The sequence below is a fragment of the Moschus berezovskii genome, chromosome 8 (assembly GCF_049115385.1).
Source record: "Moschus berezovskii isolate FMDL1 chromosome 8, NW_MosBer_1.0, whole genome shotgun sequence".
Taxonomy (NCBI): Eukaryota; Metazoa; Chordata; class Mammalia; order Artiodactyla; family Moschidae; genus Moschus; species Moschus berezovskii.
The window spans coordinates 5945861-5969453 of record NC_142467.1 but is presented as its reverse complement, the minus strand read 5'-3'; the positions used below and the strand labels follow the sequence as shown (position 1 = coordinate 5969453).

At 39.4% G+C, this 23593-nt stretch overlaps 1 pseudogene; it reads left to right on the top strand.

The window, feature by feature from the left end:
• The first annotated feature begins 8851 nt into the window (after positions 1-8851).
• On the top strand, positions 8852-10318 carry LOC129558989 (elongation factor 1-alpha 1 pseudogene; annotated as a pseudogene).
• Positions 10319-23593: the final 13275 nt, after the last annotated feature.

Here is a 23593-nt window from a genome sequence, read left to right as displayed (position 1 = left end):
ATGTCCATCAAGTCGGTGATGCCATCCAACCATCTCATCCTCTGTTGTCCCCTTCTCCTCCTGCCCTCAATCTTTCCCAGCATCAGGATCCTTTCAAATGAGTCAGCTCTTTGCATCAGGTGGCCACAGTATTGGAGTTTCAGCTTTAGCATCAGTCCTTCCAATGAATATTCAGGATTGATTTCCTTCAGGATGGACTGGTTGGATCTCATTGCTGTTCAAGGTACTCTCAAGAGTCTTCTCCAACACCACAGTTCAAAAGCATCAATTCTTTGGCACTTAGCTTTCTTTATTGTCCAACTCTCACATCTATAATGACTACTGGAAAAACCATAGGTCAGAATGGCTATAATGAAAAGTCTACAAATAATAAATGCTCAGAGCATGTGGAGTAAAGGGAACGCTCCTATACTGTTAGTGGAAATGGAAATTGCTGCAGCCACTATGGGAAATAGTATCAGTATCAGTCCAGTTCAGTCGCTCAGTCGTGTCCGACTCTCCACGACCCCATGAATCACAGCACACCAGGCCTCCCTGTCCATCACCAACTCCCGAAGTTCACTCAAACTCATGTCCATCAAGTCGGTGATGCCATCCAGCCATCTCATTCTCTGTCGTCCCCTTCTCCTCCTGCCCCCAATCCCTCCTAGCATCAGAGTCTTTTCCAGTGAGTCAACTCGTCGCATGAGGTGGCCAAAGTATTGGAGTTTCAGCTTTAGCATCAGTCCTTCCAATGAACACCCAGGACTGATCTCCTTTAGAATGGACTGGTTGGATCTCCTTGCAGTCCAAGGGACTCTCAAGAGTCTTCTCCAGCACCACAGTTCAAAAGCATCAATTCTTCAGCGATCAGCTTTCTTCACAGTCCAACTCTCACATCTATACATGACCACTGGAAAAACCATAGCCTTTACTAGACAGACCTTTGTTGGCAAAGTAATGTCTCTGCTTTTTAATATACTATCAAGGTTGGTCATAACTTTCCTTCCAAGGAGTAAGCGTCTTTTAATATCATGGTTGTGGTCCTTTACCATATGATTTGACATCATTCCCATGCCTGGTTATTTATCTGGAAAAATGAAGACCCTAATTTGAAAATATACCTGCACCCCCCAACATTCACAGCAGCACTGTTTACAATAGCCAAACATGGAAACAACTCAAATGCCCATTAGCCAATGATTGGTTTAACAAAATGTGACTTACATCATCTGCTAATGGGCATTTGAGTTTTTCCCCTGTCTTGGCTATTGTAAATAGTGCTGCTATGAATGTTGGGGTGCATGTATCTTTTAGAATTAGGGTCTTTGTTTTTCCAGATAGATAACCAGGAGTGGGAACGCTGGATTGTATGGTAACTGTATTTTTGGATTTTTAAGGGACCTCCATACTGTTTTCCATAGTGACTGAATATATATCTGGATGAATGAATCTCTTTGCTCTATACCTGGAGCACAATATTGCAGTCAACCATAAATCAATAAAAACATCAAATAGACATTAAGCCTTATTTATTTTTCTTTATTTTCCTTTGAGAGTATGAGATAAAGTTAATAAGCACATAATCACACACTGACATAAAGATAAAGGTTTAGATAAGCCGTATGAGTTCCAGAAGTTTTAGAGAACAGGACTTTGGAGGTCACACTGAATTTATCTCTTTTCGTCTTAGCACAAGCAATTTTCTTTCATGAATCTATGAAATATGAGAAAAAATAAAGTTCTAACTTTTACAGTCAGCTCCCCAACCAATTTGTAATGCCATTTTGAGGCATATTTGTGTTCATTGCTTTCGAGGGTCTTACTAATTAAACTGTTTACCAGATACTGCTTTGAAGACTATATCAGTTTAAAGTATAATATTTGTATTAAAAACCTTAACATTTCCACTTGGAAATAGAAAGACCAGAAAATCTGTTTGAAAATCCCCAGGAATAGTGATGAAGACCTGAAAGAACTTTGGAATGGACAAGTGGTAAAGAACATCATTCTAAGGTTATCTACACCAATCCAAAGATACTTAGGAAAGATTTTGATGCTGATAGTTTTTCAACAAAGTAATTTTGATAATGTCTATAATAAACAAATTCAGCTGGTAATTGGAGGCAAAATGAACCTCATTATGGAAATAAATCTGCATTATTTTTGGTGCAATTGGATTGGGAATACTTTGTAACAGTATGTTGCTGTTCACAAAAGCAAAACAACTCAATTCATCCACTTGCAGAGGAAAATATTATCTGTCCAGAAGTGGCAAGAGGGTTTAGTTGAGCTTCATAAATATTCCTGCCTGAATGTGAAGCTTGAAGTTTTAGTGAGAATGTGTGTGGTCCCACATGCACGGACGTCTGTGAACAAAGAAAAGAACCAGGGTCTAGCATTACTGAAGCTTCAGCCAGTTCAGTTGAGTCATTCAGTCATGTCTGACTCTTTGAAACCCCATGGACTGCAGCACACCAGGCTTCCCTGTCCATCACCAACTCCCAGATCTTGATCAAGTTCTGTCCATCCAGTTGGTGATTCCATCCAACCATGTTTCAGTAGGGTAGAAAAATTCTAAAATGTATTTGAGAATCAGTGAGGAACTATCTATTTCTCTGTGTATTACTCATAAACTACAACTGATTAAAGAATTTTGTGCTCAACAAGTGTTATTCTTAGAACTGTAATTTTTGGATTAGAGCATTAGAATCAAGGATAATGCAAATATAGGACATACTTATAAGACTGAATTGTCAACACATAGGTACAGAAATGGTAAATACTTCAGAGTCCCTACTCATAAACTCAAAATATGGCTCTAAGATTCTTAAAAACCAAAGAAAAACACATTTAATTGTGTGATTTTCTAGTCTTTCCTGACTTCCAGGTGGAAATGTTAAAGTTTTGGATATAAATATTATACTATTTAACTTATATGAGAGTACATCATGAGGAACGCTGGGCTGGAAGAAGCACAAGCTGGAATCAAGACTGCCGGGAGAAATAGCAATAACCTCAAATATGCAGATGACACTACCCTTATGGCAGAAAGTAAAGAGGAACTCAAAAACCTCCTGATGAAAATGAAAGAGGAGAGTGAAAAGGTTGGCTTGAAGCTCAACATTCAGAAAACAAAGATCATGGCATCTGGTCCCATCACTTCATGGGAAATAGATGGAAAAACAGTGGAAACAGTGTCAGACTTTATTTTTGGGGCCTCCAAAATCACTGCAGATGCTAATTGCAGCCATGAAATTAAAAGACGCTTGCTCCTTGGAAGGAAAGTTATGACCAACCTTGATAGTATATTAAAAAGCAGAGACATTACTTTGCCAACCAAGGTCCGCCTAGTCAAGGCAATGGTTTTTCCCGTGGTCATGTATGGATGTGAGAGTTGGACTGTGAAGAAAGCTGATTCCCGAAGAATCGATGCTTTTGAACTGCGGTGTTGGAGAAGACTCTTGAGAGTCCCTTATACTGCAAAGAGATCCAACCAGTCCCTTCTAAAGGAGATCAATCCTGGATGTTCATTGGAGGGACTGATGCTGAAGCTGAAACTGCAATACTTTGGCCACCTCATGTGATGAGTTGACTCACTGGAAAAGAGTCTGATGCTGGGAAAGGTTGGGGGTGGGAGGAGAAGGGGACGACCGAGAATGAGATGGCTGGATGGCATCACGGACTCTGTGGACATGAGTTTGAGTGAACACCGGGAGTTGGTGATGGACAGGTAGGCCTGGCGTGCTGTGATTCATGGGGTCACAGAGAGTCGGACACGATTGAGCGACTGAATGGAACTGAACTGAACTGAACTGAAGTTGATATAGTCTTCAAGGCAGATTGGGTTTATAATACTGATTAATGTAATTAACTGGAGAATGAGAAACTGTCCCAAAGATATATAGAAACTGTCCCCCAAATTTTTCAGTCATCACCATCAATCTTGAAAAGTCTCACAGCCCTACAGCAAAGCTAGGTGAAAACTTAAAAAGTATTATTTGTGTCAATGAAATCAAAACCAATCTCCAAGAATATGGACATTGTTTTAAAACCTGAATGCACTAGACAAACCAAAGACAGTCAAGAGGAGCAAAATCCCATGACTTCATTCAGGAAAGATAGTATGGGTAAATCGAGTAGTGTTTATGTCTGGAACAGATCGTATAAGCCACTAGGATCTCACCACTCAATACAGCATAGAGTATACTCAAAGCATCAGAGATGCTCCTGATTCAGCCTCGAGACACTGCCATGTTGGCCCAAATCAAAAGTAAATGGGAAACCAGACTTACTGGTGCTGAGACACTCCCTCCTTTCAAAGCCCTTGGCTACTGCTTCCAGTCCACCTTGACCTCAGATAGTCTACAAAGAGTAATGATCACTGATGCAGCTAGAGCTCCTTGTCTCTCAGGGGGATTCGAGGACCTTAATCACCTTATTCTGAGTACAGTGGGGAATTCTGGGAAAGGGAGGGACTGAAACCACGTGATTCTATTGATTACAGACACCAAGTCACCACTGAGCCTGCTCTTGTCGGGCGTGTGTGCTCAGTCCTGTTTGACTCTTTGCGATCCCCAGGACTCTAGCCCATCTGCCCCTTTGTCCATGAGGTTTCCCAGGTAAGAATACTGGGTGGGTTTCCATTTCCTCCTCCAGGGGATCTTCCTGACACAGGGATCAAACCAGTGTCTTATTCATCTCCTGCATTGGCAGGAAGATTCTTTACCACTGAGCCACCTGGGGGAGAAATAAAATTTAACTGGTGGATTTGAGATAAGAGTCACAGCAGAGAAGAGAAACTGAAGCCATCTTGTGCGTGAAAGTGAAAGTCACTCAGTCATGTCCGACTCTTTGTGATCCAGGACAGAACACTGGAATGGGTGGCCTTTCCCTTCTCCAGGGGATCTTCCCAACACAGGAATTGAACCAGGGTCTCCCTCATTGCAGGCAGATTCTTTACCAACTGAGCTATCCAGGAAGCCCATCTTGTGCATAAAGTGAAGTCGCTCAGTCCTGTCAAACTCTTTGCCACCCCATGGACTGTGACCCACCACTCTCCTCCGTCCATGGGACTTTCCAGGCAAGAGTACTGGAGTGGGTTGCCATTTCCTTCTTCAGGGGATCTTCCTGACCCAGGGATCGAACCTGGGTCTCCAGCATTGTAGACAGATGCTTTACCATCTGAACCACCAGGGAAGTCGTGCGTGGGGACCTTTAGAAAGATTCACGCACTATTGTGCCTTTTGCTGAATTTTTAATTGTGATCAATGTTTTACATGCTTGTAATAAGTATGTTCATAAAGGTCAGAGGGGATCCTCCTGATTGGAAATAATTGAATGTGAAGAAGTTAGTGGGATATGTAAATCACTTCCAAACCGCCTTCCTGTCCCTTCTCTGATGGCCCAGCAAAAGTAATATAGAATACCAAGGAGAGAAAGGGAAAACACAGCCTTGATTAGTACTTAATATCAGCAGAAGTAGCCAGAGATGAAATATTTCAACACAACCATCATGATGCCAGTGAAAAATGCTCATGGGATCTGAAGATTTAAAATAGGTTACTGTCAACTGAATTTAGTTGTTTCACTCACAGAACCAACTATTCCAGGAATTGTGACTATAAACCCAGGCTAATGGCACTGGGTATGCAATCTTAGACGTTGTGAACAACCTTTTAATGTCCTACCAGTATCTGAGGGCCAAGACCAATTTCTATCCATGTGGCAAGTCCTCTAAATAAAGGATTGCAGCAGTTTTCAAGGGGTAAGGATTACTGTATGTTCTTTCACACCAGAAAGCAAGGGTTAAGGAATGTTTAAGTGGGGGTTAAAAGACATACTAGCATTAAACTGTGGAGAAGGAAATGGCAACCCACTCCAGTGTTCTTGCCTGGAGAATCCCAGGGACGGGGGGGCTTGGTTGGGCTTCCGTCTATGGGGTCACACAGAGTCGGACACGACTGAAGTGACTTAGCAGCAGCAGCAGAAGCATTAAACTGAGAATTTTTCATAGAAAGATTGTAAAGAATTGAAATGGGAATAACTTTCTCACTATGCTATTACTCCTATCTAATGCTGCTGCCATGTAACAGCTAAAATCATCTTGAGAACTGCCTCATCCAATATCCCCGTAATTTGGGAAACAACAGTGTCAATACAAGACTCAGAAGACCTAGGTCCTCTGCTCAACTCTATCATTTACTAGGTGTGTGACTCTGAGGCAAAATCTTCCTCTGTTTTGTCTCATTTTTCCCATTTATAAAATGGACCCTTATAGGCCCTTCATACTTGACAATAATGAAACTCTGCTGTTGAATTTAAGTCACACTTAGCCTTCAGAAATTTCCCTTTCAGAGAAGACTTTGTTTCTCCTTGTGTAGCTTACTTTGCTTCTCTTGTCTAGAATAGGAGAGAGAGAGACACACAGAGAAAGGCAGAAGTCAGCAACAAGCAGCAGCTCAGCAGGGCAGGGAGGAGCCAAACACAGATATCAGGAAAGTACAGGTTCTAGAGTCAGTAAAGGTGGGTTTGAATCCTGGATTTCTTTACACAGATTTACATGGGCTTATGCAAGCTACTTAATTTTCAAGACATCTGTTTTCTCATTCAATCTGTTGAGAGGCTAATCCTTAGTACACAAGATTGCTGTAAAGTTTAAGTAACTAGGTTGAAGAAGGCATGTCTTATTCCTGTAGGGGACATATACATTTGAATGCCTGAAATAAGGAACATTGACCATTTCCATCCTGTCAGCCTCAGGATAACTTGGTTATCCCACCTCATCTCTTGAGAGTATCAGATTTACAGTGGGTATTAAAGAAGACATATCTGTTACTAATATTAATATATTTAATAATAGAAATATTGGAGTGATGTTAACTATTAAGACTGAAGAGAAAAATAAAACCTAGAACATGGTGATTTCTGTGTGATAAAATAAATGTTGAAGAAAATTAACTTTTAAGTTTATATTAAAAGTAAGAGGATAAGAGGAAAGAAATGGCTGTTGCTTAAGTATGTCATAATGCTATTAAATGATATGAATTGGAATAATTCAATTCAATTCACATTGTGCTAGTTATTTATAAGAATGGTTATAGTTATATTTTAAAGTATATAATTAATATTAGAAAGAGAAGACTGATATTCAAGGTAGTTGAAATTTTAAAAGAGGATACTGCACTTCTCCATGTGTCCATGTTTTATATATACTGTGTAATACATCATAATAAAACTATTTAAATCATGGGTTTCTTTTGCAATTTAAATGGGATAAGGTTCTAATAGTCATGTCAGTAACAAAATAAAAGAGACTCTAAAGTTTCCAAGAATCCCAGAAACCACAAGTGATTTATCTCCAAATACTAAGATAACTATGGTATCTACTTCATGAGATTCTGGTGACAATGAATGATATAATACATGGCAAGTATTGGTAATAGCACTGACACAGAAAGAACTTACTTGGTGTTTTTTATTGATATGTTTAATATGGCTTATAAATCCTTATCTGTAATTTCTGAGAAGTAATGAAGAATAGGTGAGGTATTTCATGTCAGAATGTGAGTTAAGATGACAACTTTTTAATTTTTTTATTGAAGGATATCTGCTTTACAGAATTTTGCTGTTTTCTGTCAAACCTCAGCATGAATCAGACATAGGGATACATATGCCCCTCCCTCTTGAACCTCCCTCCCCTCTCCCTCCCCACCCCACCCCTCTAGGTTGATACAGAGCCCTGTGTGAGTTTCCTGAGCCACACAGCAAATGCCCGTTGCTGTCTATTCACACATGGTGATGTGATTTTCCATTGCTCTCTCCGTTCATCCCACCCTCTCCCTTCTCCCGTGTCCATCAGTCTGTTCTCTATGCCTGTTTCTCCATTGCGGCCCTGCAAATAAATTCATCAATACCATCTTTCTAGATTCCATATATATACATCAGTATACAGTATTTCTCTTTCTATTTCTGACTTATTTTTTCCTGTATAACAGGCTCTAGGTTCATCCACCTCTTTAGACTTGCTCAAATTCATTCCTTTTTATGTATGAATAATAGTGCATTGTGTATATGTACTAATACTTCTTTATCCATTCATCCATTTGCTGTATGGCTCAGGAAACTTGAACAGGGCCTCTGTATCAACCTAACATGACAATTTTTCAGAGAAAAAGATAAATTTGCTAAATATACACCAATGAATCTGAGGCCGATATCCACACAAAAAAATAATGGATATGTTTATAGAGTGTAATCTATACTATAAAAGTTATGTAACTACAAATTTGGACATCTTTAGGTTTTAATTAGCCTATAAATAGCATGACACAGTTGTCATTTTGAGTATAGGGTATGGTCCAAATGAAGCCTCCTAAGTCAGACTATGCAAATTTAACCTCTAGCTCCACTTATATTGAAAAGCATTACCTCTAGTAAACAATAATACTACTGGCCCCTCAGTATCATCATCTGTGATATGAAAGCAATATAGGTAGCTACTAAATTTAAAACAGTGCCTGGCATAGAAGTACCGAGTAAATGTAAACTTTTCTTGTTACTTTTCAGAACACTTATGAAATATTTTGATAAAGTTCCTCTAGATTTTTGTAGATAGGACTAGAAATGACACTAACTTTTTAAACTTTAGTATTCATAATCCCAGCCTTTGGCTTCTAATTAATTGTAAATTACTCAGAGATATGCAGATGACATCACCCTTAGGGCAGAAAGTGAAGAGGAACTAAAGAGCTTCTTGATAAAAGTGATAGAGAGTGAAAAAGCTGACTTAAAACTCAACCTTTGCTTTATCGCAACGGGTTTGCTGACAGGACACAGGTGTTGTGAAAACTATCCTTAAACCTAAGCAAAAATGGGAAAGGAAAAGACCCGCATCAACATCGTCGTCACTGGGCACGTAGATTCAGGGAGGTCTAGCACGACTGGCCATCTGGTCTACAAATGAGGGGGATCGACAAGAGAACAGTGGAAAAGTTCGAGAAGGAGGCTGCCGAGGTGGAAGGGCTCCTTCAAGTACACCTGGGCCTTGGACAAACTGAAAGCGGGTGTGAGCAGGTATCACCATTGCTATCTCCCTGTGGAAATCTGAGACCAGCAAGTGCTGTGTTACCATCATTGATGCCCCCGGACACAGAGACTTCATAAAAAACATGATTACAGGAGCCTCGCAGGCTGACTGTGCTGTCCTGACTGTTGCTGCTGGTGCTGGTGTATTTGAAGCCGGCATCTCCAAGAGTGGGCAGACCCGTGGGCATGCCCTTCTGGCTTGGACTCTGGGTGTGAAACAACTAATTGTTGGAGTTAAAATGGATTCCACAAGCCACCCTACAGCCAGAAGAGATACAAGGAAACCGTTAAGGAAGTCAGTGCCTACATTAAGAAAATTGGCTAGAGCCCCAACACAGTAGCTTTTGTGCCAATTTCTGGCTGGAATGGTGACAGCATGCTGGAGCCAAGTGCTAACAGGTCATCATGGTTCAAGAAATGGAAAGTCACCCATAAGGATGGCAGTGCCCGTGGAACCACCCTGCTTGTAACTCTGGATTGCATCCTGCCACCAACTCACCCAACAGACAGACACTTGGTGTTTGCCCCTCCAGGATGTCTATAAAGTTGGTGGTATTGGTTCTGTCCCTGTGGATCGCGTGGAGACTGACGTTCTCACACCTGGCATGGTGGTCACCTTTGCTCCAGTCAATGTAACAACTGAAGTGAAGTCTGCAGAAGTGCACCATGAAGCACTGAGTGAAGCCCTTCCCGGGGCCAATGTGAGCTTCCATGTCAGGAACGTGTCTGTCAAAGATGTTCGTTATGGCAGTGTGGCAGGTGACAGCAAAAATGACCCACCAGTGGAAGCCACTGGCTTCACAGCTCAGCTGATTATTTTGAACCATCCAGGCCAGATCAGTGCAGTATATGACCTGTGCTGGACTGTCACAGAGCTCACGTTGCTTGCAAGTTTGCTGAGCTGAAGGAGAAGATTGATCGCTGTTCTGGAAAAAGCTGGAAGATGGCCCTAAATCCTTGAAATCTGGCGATGCTGCCGTTATTGATATGGTTTCCGGCAAGCCCACATGTGTCAAGAGCTTCTCTGACTATCCTCCCCTGGGCCGTTTTGCTGTGTGTGACATGAGACAGACAGTCGCTGTGTCATCAAAGCAGTGGGCAAGAAGGCAGCTGGAGCTGGCGAGGTCACCATGTCTACCCAGAAAGCTCAGAAGGAAGGCTGAATGAATATTATCCCCAGTACCTGCCACCCCAGTCTCAATCAGTGGTGGAAGAACAGTCTCAGAACTGTTTGTCTCAAAGGGCCATTTAAGTTTAATAGTAAAAGCCTGGTTAATAACAATGAGTCATAAAACCTTCAGAAGGAAAGGAGAATATTTTTGTGGGCCATATGTTTTGTGTGTGGCAGTTTAAGTTATTAGTTTTTAAAATCAGTACTTTTTAATGAAAACAACTTGACCAAAAATCTGTCACAGATTTTGAGACCCATTAAAAACATTTTAATGAGGAAAAAAAAAAAAAAACACTCAACCTTCAGAAAACGAAGATCATGGCATCCGGTCCAATTACTTCATGGGAAATAGATGGGGAAAGAGTGGTAACAGTGACAGACTTTTATTCTGGGGGGCTCCAGAATCACTGCAGATGGTGACTGCAGTCAGAATCACTGCAGATGGTGACTGCAGCCATGAAATTAAAAGACGCTTGCTCCTTGGAAGAAGATCTATGACAAGCTTAGACCACATATTAAAAAGCAGAGACATTATTACTTTGTCACTGTTGCTGCTAAGTCGCTTCAGTTGTGTCCAACTCTTTGCAACCCGATGGATATGGACTGTAGCCCACCAGTTTCCTCTGTCTATGGGATTCTCCAGGCAAGAATAGAGGAGTGAGTAGCCATTCCTTTCTCCAGGGAATCTTCCTGACCCAGAGATCAAATCCTCTTCTCCTGCATTGGCAGATGGATTCTCTACCACTGAGCCACCAAGGAAACCCTTAAATGTGTGTGTGTGTATTTTTTTTTAAATATATATATTTTGAACAGATTTCAAAAATCTAGTTTTAAACAGAGTTGATCGGGTGGTCAGAAAATAAATATGACAACACGTTTGCATTTGAAGACGTGTCATCTCATTCATTAGCCACATAACTGTATAATTAGATCAAAACTGCAATTATTGTAGAGTCACAGAACTAAAGGGTCTTAAATACTACTTGGAAATCTGTATTAATGAATTCCAGATACAATTCTATATGATTTCACTTTTACAGTGTTTCATCCTAGTATATCATTGGAAAAACTTACCTTTGAAGAAAGGGGCTATATCCCAGCTTCAGCTTGCTGAGGCTGTTATTGAGTTGCTCCCAAGGATAACTTCTAAGATGTAAAATAAAGATGTAACTTGTCATCCAACTTGGATAACTTGAAGACTGGGGAAATTACACTGAGATTATGAAAGTAAACTGGGGTGATCTGGAGGAAAGTGGGATGTATGCTAAGTCTTTTATTGTGCATTGAACCCTAGCAACAACTAGTAGCTTATAATGCAATTATTTTAAAAGTTTTCTCCTTTAGTTTTATGCATAAAACTATTACAGCCTCCCAAATAAATATTTGCATATTTTCCCCACCATTATATTTACCTATTGGCACCCTGCTGAGTGTCTAAATCAAGAACTTTCTCTCAGAAACAAATCAAAATTGCTATGTGTAAAGTTTTAATTTTCCAGTTCCAAAGTTTAGAAGAACCAATAAGCATACGATCAATTTTAATTTAAATTGAAACCCACAGCTGTATTTACTGTTTACTGTAGATGGTCTTTCAGGGAACTGAATCTAATGTAATTTCTTCACTTATCTAATCATATTGAAGAGATGTTTTGACCAACTTGTTACAAGGAGAATGTGTAATGAAATAGGAAGAGATGATGTTATGTTTTATGATGTTTCATATTGTTCTGTTACTCTTCGATTGTGAGAAGTAGTGAGTCATTTGGATTAAACATGTCAGAGTATATAATGACTGCTGATAATAACACAAGTAAAACCTGACATTGTGGCTCTGAATGAAATTTCAGGCAATGTTGTTACAGATGTCCACACGCGTAGTACACTGTCAAGCTCCTGGACATAATTAGACACATAACTCACTTAAATTACAACGTGAAGCTTTCCTCCTCCCCTCAGAGGTATGTGTGATCCTGCTGTTTCATACCGAGGGCTTAACAGACTGTTTCAATACGAAATCTGGAAAAATATCTGTCCTTTTTTAAAATTTACCTACTTCATTTAGGTTTGTCCTACAGGCTTTCAGGAATAAAGCACTATATCGGGGGCAAAAGAGGGGATTGATTGCAATACTTAAACAGCTTTAAAACTTTCCTAATGGAATGAATGAGCAAAAAAAAATTGATAGAAATGATAGGTGATAGATAAATGGTAGGTAGTCAATAGATAGATTAATTGATTGATAGACAGGGACAGACCTAAAGAATGCTGGTTCTCACTGCTTACCATAAGTGCCAGTAGACACGTAGCTCTAATGAGTTACCATACCAAAAAATGGGAAAACCTAGGCTATCTGGGCTATTTCCAGAATAACAGTGGCAATTCACAATCTTATGGGGAAGGGTCATCTTTAAGAGTCAGAGGTTAAGGTCATTCTTTTAGGATGGGAAGAATTTGTCACCCAGGAAGTTGAAGTTGTCATAAGGTTTTAATTGATCTTAGATGGAGAGAGGTTTATCAATTTAGATTATATTTTCCAGATATTAATGATTGTACCTGGCAGATCCAGATCCAGAAAAATGAATCAATGTTTTTTTCACATGACATGATTTCTTTTAATTTTAATATGACTGCTAAATAAAAGGAAATGCTTTGAAAAAATGTATAGCTCAATGAGCTAAACATAAAATCACAGAACCATAACTCTATATGTTCTTTCCTCCCCCTCCTCCCTGTTCTTTCCTCCCTCCACAAAGCACTTAAACTGTAAATTTGACTGTTTTCTCACGAGGACTAAGCTAGTGATTCATATGAAATGGTTTTCTAAAAGCAAAACTACATTCATAAAATAATACAAACATACAAGAGCAAAATTCTATGAAAACATACTTGACTTATTTGGAAAATAAACTTTAATTTTAAAAATAGGGATATTGGGTTTGATTTACAATAGGCAGGACTCTTTAGCTAAATATTGACTCAGATATGAAATGGATTTATCTTACATTAATAAAAAATAATAACTTGGGCCACTGAATGCAAGAATAATTCAGGAGTATATGTAGCGCCATCTAAGGCGTTTCTATTATATCTCTGAAATTCATCCAGAATTTTTCTGGTGTTCCCTTCTAACTCTGCCATGGATTTAAAACTCTTTCGTCAGAGTTCTTTCTTATGAAAGACCTGAGAAACTCAGTAGAGTGGAGTCAAGTTCCAGAGTCTGGAGACCAGACTCAGATATGACATTAAATTACAGGGGGACAAAGATAGTCAGGGGAGGTTGGGATGGTTGAGGGACTTTTGTGTGTTTTGAATAATTTTCTTCTAAGTATATTGTATTGTGGGTAAATTTATCTTGTTTTTGACGCATTTATCTGAGTGTTTTACTTTCAGATACAGCTTAGTTTAAGAAAAGTATCTAGGGAAATTCCTCTCACTCTATCCATCCTCCAAGTCCTACTCAGAAGCTGGGTTTCTAGGCTGGGGTAGAGTTGAGAAGTGAAAGTTGGGGAATTTTTTTTTTTTTTCCTTTTTTCCTGGAGAGGATGTGAGATGAGAGAAAATGCTTTAAATCATCTTCTGTTATATTACTTTTGTAGATACTCTAGAAAAATCAATTTGTATCGCACACAAAGGCTTCTTTCTTTTTCCACCTCTATGCTCCATGATGGGGAATATGTAAGAATTGGAAGATGCACTAGATGAGCTTCTGAATAAATGTTACAACACGGATGAAGTGCCAAATAATTGAATAAAAATTTCCAGAAGTGTATATGCTATAGTATATCACTAACTTAAAATTTCAGGAAATGTCATCTAATATATAGTGTCAGAAAGCAGATCTGTGGTTTTCTGAGACAGAAAAGACTATTAGGGAAGAGGAAAGGGAAGGATTTCAAGGGGGGACAATAAACTTTGGGTGATGATGAGTATGGTAATTACAGTGATTATTTTGTCAATTTTGTGGACATATATGTATCAAAACTAATCAAATTATACACTTCAAATGTGTGTTTATTGCATGCCAGTTTTATCTGGTAAACTATTAAAATAATAGATATAATAACGAACTGAACACAATTAGAATGACACTAGAAACAGTTATAACAAAAACTTTGCATGCCTACTTTTGAGATGTATGAAAGAACCCAAACAAAATTGATGTTCTTTAGGCAAACATGGTTTTCAGACTTATGCAATTTTCACAGTACTTCCAACCTTTTGCTTCTCCTATTATTATCAAAATACAGGTCACTTGAAGCTAAATAATACTTAAAATAATGTTATGAATACAGCTTTATAACTGCTTTTCCAGTTTCTATATTTCATGTTAACATTCTAATGGTACACCGAAGCCAGTTTACATTTCTTAGATGAAATGATTAACTGTGGACCTCTTTTAATCTAATATTTTTTGTTTAGTTCTTTAACTCTTTAGCCTGTAAAATATACTTATATAGAACAAAGTTTTATTGTTTTAGCTTAAAATTTTTTCTGTTTGACATTTCCTAACCATATCTGAAGCTCAACATTCAAGAGTAAGATCATGGCATTCGATCTCATCACTTCCTGGCAAATAGATGGGGAAACAATGAAAACAGTGAGAGACATTTTTGGGGAGCCTGGTGGGCTGCAGTCCATGGGGTAGCTGAGAGTTGGACACAACTGAGCGGCTTCACTTTCACTTTTCACTTTCATGCATTGGAGAAGGAAGTGGCAACCCACTCCAGTGTTCTTGCCTGGAGAATCCCAGGGACGGGGGAGCCTGGTGGGCTACTGTCTATGGGGTCACACAGAGTCGGACACAACTGATGTGACTTAGCAGCAGCAACCATATCTGAAACTATAACTGGATTATCAATTTTTAGTAAGTAACTTGAAAAATAAAACTGATTTTGACTAGAAAATCCAACTTTCTTCAGTGGGATTTCCCAGGCAAGAAGACTGGAATGGGTTGCCATTGCTTTCTCCAGGGGATTGTACCAACCCAGGGATCAATCCAAGGTCTCCTGTATTGGCAGGCAGATTCTTAACCACGGAACCCCCAGGAAGTCCCTGTTATTTTAAATTGGGCTATTATTTAAAGTTCCCTTCCACTGTTGTATGTTTGCTTTCTTATATATGTTTTCTGAAGTAACGCTTTGGGACATTGATAAATCTCCTTTATCTCAACCTATTACATCAGAATGCATTTTAAAGTCAACACACACAGATCTTCACAATTACTGGATCTGTGTGTGGGCTAAGTTGCTTCAGTAGTGTCTGACTTTGCAACCTCATGCACTATAGCCCACCAGGCTCCTCTGTCCATGGGATTCTCCAGGCAAAAATACTGGAGTAGGTTGACATTTCCTCCTCCAGGGGATCTTTCCAACCCAGGACTGTTTTCTGTGCTTCCTGCATTGTGGGTTCTTTACCATTAGCGCCACCATGGCCAGAGTCAATTAGTTTCTCGTTCAAGTTTGAACTTAATCATGTTTTGAGTTTGACATTTTTATAGATTAAACTTGAATACAAATCTCTAGGCAATGATTCCAAGATCTCAGACTAAAAGAATTCACCTCAGTGGGAAGAGAGCTAAACAACACAATGTTTTTCTCATTGGAAATCTGCAAAAATATAGTCAACCAAACAACAATAAAAAAAAAAAACAACCCTCAAACGTCTACCCCTTCAAGTTTCGACAGTTCCTTTTCAACAAAGCATGGTAAAAATGCAGAACACGGAGCTAAAACAATTGAAACTCATATCAGAATAGATCAGCATGTTGCAGAGACTGAGAAAATGCTACAAGCTCCCAGCTGGGAAAACTTGTAATTGCAACCAGCCAGAACATTGATATAGAGATAGCAAAATTACTAACAAGGGAAAAAGAAAATTTAGGAGACAAATAGAGGAAGCGTTTTCCTATGTATGACAAGAACCCTAGTAAATATGACAAAGTGCTCGTCAAAAGCAGAATGTTGAACTGGCGTGAAGAAAATATAAAATTGATTACTACAATGACAAGCCACATAAAATGCCATAATAACAGCACAGGAGCTCATTTCAAATAAAAGTGAAATAAAAACACTCTTCCAAATTAAGGAGGGGAAATGTGAACAAAACTAAACTTCTTGCTTAGGGCAATTCTGTAACCATTGTCAAAAGCAATCAAGACTAATGGTAACATTATCATAATACAAGAATACATATGACTCTAGGGATTTCTTCAATATATACATCTATAGCCCTAGCTTCTGAAACATCAGGAAAACAGCAATCTAGGAGCTAATACCCCATTACAGTAGAATACAAACAAAGCTATGTGATAAATTCATTTCTAAGACAAAAAGTTTATCTTCCTTGACTCAGCCATACCAAAACACAGGGAGGCAGAAATATACTTCAGTTAATGCATTCAGAATGGCAACACTATGTATATAGACGTCGACTCAAAAATCTATCATTGCAGTTATTTATCAATGAATTTTTGTTCTAGACTCAGAGAATTAAGAGTTACGAAGACTCTAGATCTTATGGCAATGGTTATCTCAGAAAAGTTGTTCAGCTGAAAAAACAAAAATTGCCTAGGGCTATAAGTGATTGTGAAATATATTATCTACTGAGTATGAAGACTCTTGCTGTCTTTAGAATTGCCTACTGATTACTCTAACCAGTCATATTCTTTGGACAAGATATCTTTTGTTAGAGGACAGCATTGGTACTGATTGGCAATGGACGTACACAGCATTTTCCAAGTTACTAATAATAGATGCATAAATGATACTGGCCTGTATCAGGCGGGATAGTCCTCACTGGTGTAGGTTCTCCTGGCATTCAAACTTTTTGGTTCTCAAATCAACAAACTGGACACTAGCCGAGAAGCGGGTAAGCAGAGCTGCGTGGGATCCTGGCAGCCTTGCCAAGAGAACGCCTCTGTGAATTAAATGGTGAACTCTGCACTTGTGCCCTGGTATTCATGCGGCCCTTTGCCACAATTCTGCCTCGTGTTAGTGCTTGTCTTTGGTTTGTTTTGTCATTGTTTTCGAGAAGCTATTTAGTCCACCTTCCAAAAGCATAAGAAAACAGTTCACCACAATTGATAGGCTTATTGGTATTTAAAGACACAAAACTCTGACTACATATTCAATTAGAAATCACAAGGGCTCAAAAACTGTTCCTCAGTTCAGTTCAGTTCAGTCGCTCAGTCGTGTCCGACTCTCATTATACATCGTTTTTATCATTTAATTTCTTTTTTTTTTTTTTAGGATGCCCATGTGTTTACTACTCAAGTGATTTCACATTTATGCACTCAAAAGCGGTGAAAGCGAAGTCGATCAGTCGTGTCCGACTCTTGGCAACCCCATGGACAGTAATCTGTCAGGCTCCTCTGTCCATGGAATTCTCCAGGCAAGAATACTGGAGTGGGTTGCCATTTCCTTCTCCAGGGGATCTTCCTGACCCAGGGATTGAACCAGGGTTTCCCACACTGTAGGCAGACACTTTACTGTCTGAGCCACCAGGCAAGTCCTATCTACATTCAGAATTTCCCCTCAAATTTATTAATCCATGAGATCTAAAAATCTCTGTAATAAAAAAATGGCAAAAAATAAGATACAAATAGAAAATAAAATTCCTCATCAAAATAATTTTATTAAATCAAAATATCTATTTATAGTAAAGTGTTCTATATGATTAAATGCACTTTAACTTCTCACTGCTACTATTGACTATCTCTAAAATAATTTGAGAAGATAATATGGATGCCAGACTCTTTCCCCCCAGTGCTCAATGCCTTTTTTGTTTCTCTAGATTGCTGTCTCCTTCCATACATCATTATTTCCTCAAACACACAGGAAGTAAGAGATACATGAAAAGCCAGGGCTATACTTAGCTTTTTTTTTTTTCTCTCTTTATACTTCCTTACCTTCAGAAGAGCTCAGTTCTTTCCCTTCTGACATTCAAATGAGTAGAGTGAAACAGCATGAAGAAGTACTGACCAGTTTAAACTGATTTTGCCTCCTTAAATATTGCTGTTGATTCATCAAATTGAAATGGCACCAGCTTAACCTTAAACCTTAAATAGGTTGTTGATTAAACAAATGCGCTATTTCACAGAGACAGCACTGTACTTGTGCACTGCAGGAACCCATGTCTCTAAAATAATCCTGGAAGCCAGAATCTTCCTAACTCAAAGAAGAGAAATGTGGCCACAGGAGACTTTATTTATTTATTTTTAATTAATTAATTTATTTTAATTGGAGGCTAAATCCTTCACAATATCGTGGTGGTTTTTGCCATACAGCAGCCTGAATCAGCCATGGGTGCACATGCGCCCCCCATCCTGAACCCCTTTCCACCTCCCTCCCCACCCCATCCTTCTGGGTTGTCCCTGAGCCCTGCTTCATGCATTGAACTTGCACTGGTCATCTGTTTTACATATGGTAATACACATGTTTGGCCTGTCAGGTTCCTCCATCTGAGGGATTTTCCAGGCAAGAATACTAGAGTGGGTTGCCATTTCCCTCTCCAGAGGATCTTCCTGACCCAGGGATGGAACCTGGGTCTCCAGCATTGCAGGCAGACTCTTAACCATCTGAGCTAACAGGGAATCTATTGTAAGTCAATGTTACCTCAATGAAGAATATTTTTTAAAAAAGAAAGCACGACACAATTCTAACAGGCACAGAAAGGGAGCTAGAGCATGTTTTGGTTCTTAATTGTTATGAATGGACTGCTTTATACTCTAAAGTAGCTGTTCCCAGTTTGTATGTCTCCCCCACACTAGACAGAGACTCTCAGATGGCAGCAGCAATGTTTTGCCAGTTCCACTGACAAGCCCAGCTGTTTGTGAGTGGAGAGACTGCAAGAACATGCACAGAAATCTTCAAACACAAGGGCTCATGGAAGAGAGAATGCTGATTTTTTTTTTTTTTTTTTTGATGGGAAACTATAAGACAAATGAATGAGAGAGAAATAGCTGGGGTGGACAGTAATATCTGGAGCAAATAAGATTCTAGTATGATGGGGAAAAAGAATATTAAATACAAAATTAATAAAATAGTGGGAAGATATAACTGTCTGGTGAAGTTTTACAATGAAGCTATTTGCAGTGAATAAGCCAAGTTAAAAACAATAAAGTAATCCATCAGGTGAAAAGCCTGAAAAATAATAGTAAAATAAATCTAAAAATGAATAAAATGCAGGGAATAGGTGAATTTACGAACTGCTGCATCAAAAAACAAGTGTCCACAAATGAATATAGAGAAATGTATTTGTAGAATGACTAAACAAAGATTCACCAAGACTCCCTGAGGTTCAGACTTTAAATTACTAATCTCTCAGGGCACAACCTCCACTCTCACAACGGAGGAAGAATGCTCTGAACCATCAGCTTCAGACTCTTGGGGAAAATATAACCTAATCCAAGAACATTCCTGAGGTCACCTCTGTAAAACCAGAACAGCAATTAGCTTCTGACATATCTCCAGGAGAATGCCAACAAGTCCACCAGTGAGCTATAGGGCTTATTCCACAAAATATAGTTTGTGTATCAAAAAAAAAAGTTAAAACATGTATCACAAGAGTAAGGAATAGGAAAACATAAACCCAAAAATACAGATAAACTGTATAAATTTATTTTATAAATTTTATTATAAAAGATAGCTATTTTTCAAGCTGTGTTTAAAAATTATAGAAGTCATACTTAATAAAATCATAAAGCAAAGTGAAGACATCAGGAACAAAGGACAATGCATAAATGCATCTTTACCCACTCTGTACCCACAGCCCTACTTCAAATTTAGGAATTTATGCCAATGAAATTATTTTGAAAATGTGAAAAAAATGTTTAAAAAGTGATAGTGCCATGTATATGTAAATAATGGGACATGGTATAATTTTTTGCTAAACACACACACACACACATACACACACACACACACAAACATGCACGCGTGTGCGCTTCCCAGGTGGCACACTGATAAAGAACCCAACTGCCAATGCAGGAGATGCAAAGGATCCCTGGGTTAGGATCCCCTGGAGGAGGAAATGCAACCCACTCCAATATTCTTGTCTGGAAAATTCCATGGACAGAGGAGCTTGGTCAGGAACAGTTTATGGAGCCTCAAAGAGTTAGACATGACTGAGCGATTGAGCACGAGCATGCACACATATCTCTGTGTGTATGAATATACAAGTACACATGCATAACATGGATATTAGTGCAATTGCGTGAAGATAGCTACACAAAGCGAGAAACTCCAGGGCATGGTCCGGCACAACTAGAAGAAAGCCTTTTCTTTTCTCTTTTATGCACATACTCAGTGTCATAAATGATGAAGAATTTCTACAATGACATACCAGAGATATAAATGATATTACAAAGTAATCTATAAATCAAACAAATTGCCAAATATGGAATTATAGTTCCAATAGTTTTGAAAATCAAGTCACCTCCTGTAAATCTTACAGAAATAAACTTCTCACTCACTGTTATTTAAACTTTACTTCTCATGTCTAATTCCAGCTATCATCCAAATGTGGCCCTCAACTATACTAAGAACTTATTATTCAATTCCAGATTTGTTAATTCAGTCAGATTTTGGATTGTTGGTTACTTTTATTCATATGATTTTACTTTTCACTTTATTTCTGGAAAACCTGGTAAAAATTAAATGTTAGTTTTTGTGATTCAATTTACAAAATAATATGTTGTCTCATATTAGTAAAGAATGTGCACTTTGCCAAAAAGGAATTGCACTATTTGGTACTTTATACTTGATAAATGTACTTTCATTTTCATGACCAAACAGATTTTTGAGTAAAAATTTCTGTAATTTAAATGTTTCTACAAATAGTTTACTCACTAATTAAAACTCCTCTAAATTTTTTGAGTTCTATGAAGAACATTTTCTTAAATATGTAAATTGAAATGAAAAAATGTTTTCTTAATATACTTTTCAATGTATCATGAACCTATTTACCTAATACAAACTTACATTAAGTGCCTACTAAGTTTATATGCAGAGTACATCATAAGGAACGCTGGGCTGGAAGAAGCACAAGCTGGAATCAAGATTGCCGGGAGAAATATCAATAACCTCAGATATACAGATGACACCACCCTTATGGCAGAAAGTGAAGAGGAACTCAAAAGCCTCTTGATGAAAGTGAAAGAGGAGAGTGAAACAGTTGGCTTAAAGCTCAACATTCAGAAAACTAAGATCATGGCATCTGGTCCCATCAATTCATGGCAAATAGATGGGGAAACAGTGTCAGATTTTATTTTTGGGGGCTCCAAAATCACTGCAGATGGTGATTGCAGCCATGAAATTAAAAGACGCTTACTCCTTGGAAGGAAAGTTACGACCAACCTAGACAGCATATTAAAAAGCAGAGACATTACTTTGCCAACAAAGTTTTGTTTAATCAAGGCAATGGTTTTTCCCGTGGTCATGTATGGATGTGAGAGTTGGACTGTGAAGAAAGCTGATCGCCAAAGAATTGATGCTTTTGAACTGTGGTGCTGGAGAAGACTCTTGAGAGTCCCTTGGACTGCAAGGAGATCCAGCCAGTCCATTCTAAATGAGATCAATCCTGGGTGTTCATTGGAAGGACTAATGCTAAAGCTGAAACTCCAATACTTTGGCCACCTCATGTGAAGAGTTGACTCACTGGAAAAGACCCTGATGCTGGGAGGGATTGGGGGCAGGAGGAGAAGGGGACGACAGAGAATGAGATGGCTGGATGGCATCACCGACTCAATGGACATGAGTTTGAGTGAACTCCAGGAGTTGGTGATGGACAGGGAGGCCTGGCGTTCTGTGATTTATGAGGTTGCAAAGAGTTGGACACGACTGAGCGACTGAACTGAACTGAAGTTTATGATACTGTGTTGCATGTTATGAGATATACAGTGAGATCTTTATCCTCAAGGAGCTTAGATTCTCATAGAATTCAGGAAAGATATCCTGGTGGCTCAGATGGTAAAAATCTGCCTGCAATGCAGGAGACCTGGGTTTCATCCCTGGGTCAGGAAGATCCCCTGGAGAAAGATAATAGTTACCCACTCCATTATTCTTGCCTAAAGAATTCAATGGACAGAAGAAACTGGTGGTCGCAAAGTGTCCATGGGGTCGCAAAGAGTCAGACACAAATGTGTAACTATCACTTTCACGTTTTTACTTTCATAAACATAACCGTAACACAAACAGAATGTGCTGAGTATTTTGAGAGCTTTACAAATTGCTGTCACAGCATTGGTGGTGGTGTCTGCCAATCACTTCCATCTGGCAGGATTCTGTTCAGTTCAGTTCAGTTCAGTCGCTCAGTCGTGTCCGACTCTCTGCGACCCCATGCATCACAGCACGCCAGGCCTCCCTGTCCATCACCAACTCCCGGAGTTCACCCAAACTCATGTCCATCGAGTCGGTGATGCCATCCAGCCATCTCATTTTCTGTCGTCCCCGTCTCCTCCCACCCCCCAATCCCTCCCAGCATCAGACTCTTTTCCAGTGAATCAACTCGACGCATGAGGTGGCCAAAGTATTGGAGTTTCAGCTTTAGCATCAGTCCTTCCAATGAATATTCAGTACTGATCTCCTTTAGAATGGCCTGGTTGGATCTGCTTGCAGTCCAAGGGACTCTCAAGAGTCTTCTCCAACACCACAGTTCAAAAGCATCAATTCTTCGGTGATCAGCTTTCTTCGGAGTCCAACTTTCACATCCATACATGACCACAGGAAAAACCATAGCCTTGACTAGACGGACCTTTGTTGGCAAAGTAATGTCTCTGCTTTTTAATATGCTATCTAGGTTGGTCATAACTTTTCTTCCAATGAGTAAGTGTCTTTTAATTTCCTGGCTGCAATCAGCATCTGCAGGATTAGAGACCCTTTAAGGAAAAGCAAGCACTGAGACTCAAAAATGGGTATGCTTTGGGTGAGTGAAAGAAAGGCAAAAGAAGTCTACTCTTGGGCAGAGGAAAGGCACCCAGTCGAGAAAGTTTAAATGTGGTTCAGGAGCAGACATTACTTCAGTTCAGTTCAGTTCAGTTCAGTCGCTCAGTCGTGTCCGACTCTCCGCGACCCCATGAATCACAGCACGCCAGGCCTCCCTGTCCATCACCAACTCCCGGAGTTCACTCAAACTCATGTCCACAGAGTCCGTGATGCCATCCAGCCATCTCATTCTCCGTCGTCCCCTTCTCCTCCCGCCCCCAACCTTTCCCAGCATCAGAGTCTTTTCCAGTGAGTCAACTCGTCGCATGAGGTGGCCAAAGTATTGCAGTTTCAGCTTTAGCATCAGTCCCTCCAATGAACATCCAGGATTGATCTCCTCCAGAATGGACTGGTTGGATCTCCTTGCAGTATAAGG